Source organism: Piliocolobus tephrosceles, chromosome 17 (genome assembly GCF_002776525.5).
Source record: "Piliocolobus tephrosceles isolate RC106 chromosome 17, ASM277652v3, whole genome shotgun sequence".
Classification (NCBI taxonomy): domain Eukaryota; kingdom Metazoa; phylum Chordata; class Mammalia; order Primates; family Cercopithecidae; genus Piliocolobus; species Piliocolobus tephrosceles.
This window is the reverse complement of record NC_045450.1, coordinates 11,227,331-11,228,774: the sequence shown is the minus strand read 5'-3', so window position 1 is coordinate 11,228,774 and position 1,444 is coordinate 11,227,331. Positions and strand designations below refer to the sequence as shown.

At 44.1% G+C, this 1,444-nt stretch overlaps 1 pseudogene; it reads right to left on the bottom strand.

Annotated features, from left to right (window-relative positions):
• Positions 1-308: 308 nt before the first annotated feature.
• LOC111555238 lies at positions 309-1,212 on the bottom strand (annotated as a pseudogene).
• Positions 1,213-1,444: the final 232 nt, after the last annotated feature.

Sequence of the window (1,444 nt, the reverse complement as noted above, 5' to 3'; positions counted from 1 at the left end):
CAAGAGATTATTTTGGAGACAGTTGATAAAACCATACATCCTTTTTATTGTTAAGTCATAAAGAGGTATCAAAATTAAAAGCAAAAATTATAGGGTAAGACTTAAAACTATGAGGAATGTCAAAGGAAGTGAAAATAGGACTAGGCTCAGGGCAATATGAATTAATGAACATAGAAAGGACAAGGATGAGGAGGACGGTGAGCACATGCTGAAGACACTAGCGGAGAGGATCTGGTGAAACATTTGATCTTAGACAAGCATCTAGGCAAAGAAATAATGGGCTAAGATTTCTAAGCCCCACTATGTGCTTACAAGTCATCTTTGCCATTGGTGCTGTCTGTCATCCTCTCCTTCCTCAGCCTCTTTTTCATCATCCTTGATCAACTCCAGCTGGTCATCCTCCCATCTTCATTATCCTCATCACCCACGAGGTCCCTCTCCTCAGCAGAGTCTTCTGCACCCCCCTCAGACTCTATCTTCACATGAGTCTCATGTGAGCTGCTGCTCTGCTCCTCTTCTGACTTATCATTCTTCATCTCTACTCCTTGCTTGCTCTTTTTCTTTTCCATTTTTTCCAGGTTTTCCAGGAGAGAATCCACTTTTCATTTTATCTGGGTCAACTCCTTCTTAATGACCTGAAGGTCATCTCCTTTCAACTTTCCCGATTTGGAAGATCCCTGCTGTCCACTCTTATAAATGAAGCCACTTTTGCCCCTTCATGAGGTGTTTCCTGATACACGCTGATGTTTTAAGGGCACTACAGCCCCAGCAATAGAAGGAGGAGGAGGTACACGTGCTGGGTAACTGCACATCCTATCATAATAGTTCCATTGAAAGTCGTAGTCCAAGTCAAAAGAGGAGCTGAGTAGAGGGATGGAGAAGGGTGTTCTGTTTCTGACCTGTACATCTCCACTGCTGATCATTTCACGCCTGCTTTTCCTCAGTTCACTTTTGGCTCTGCAGCCAGGTTAATATCTAAAACCTGGCCAGCGATTATTCTGCCATCCACTCCTGCTACAGCAGCCCAGGCATTTCTCTCATTAACATATTGAACGAAAGCAAAGCCCTTATGAACAGCGCTGCCCACACTTTTGCCATACTTTGAAAAGATTGCCTCCACATCAGATTTCTTTACCACAAGAGTGTTCACATTCCCAATGAACACACGTTCATGGAGCGACGATCTGTCTTGTTGGTAACATTGCTGGCCATTGTGTTTTGATGATAAGGTTTCTCACAAAGCCGAAAATGTAGCTGAAGATAAAAAAAATCTCACAGGAGCAGGGAGGGAGAAGAGATCCAATTCTGAGTCTCCTACTCCCAGGTTCTACGTGACGAAGCCAACTGCTGCTCTAGGTCGGCAACACGGCCACAACCGCTCAGTCTTCATCTCTTCACCCCCACCCCCTTTCTTAAAAAAAAAAAAAAAAATAGAGGCCGGGCG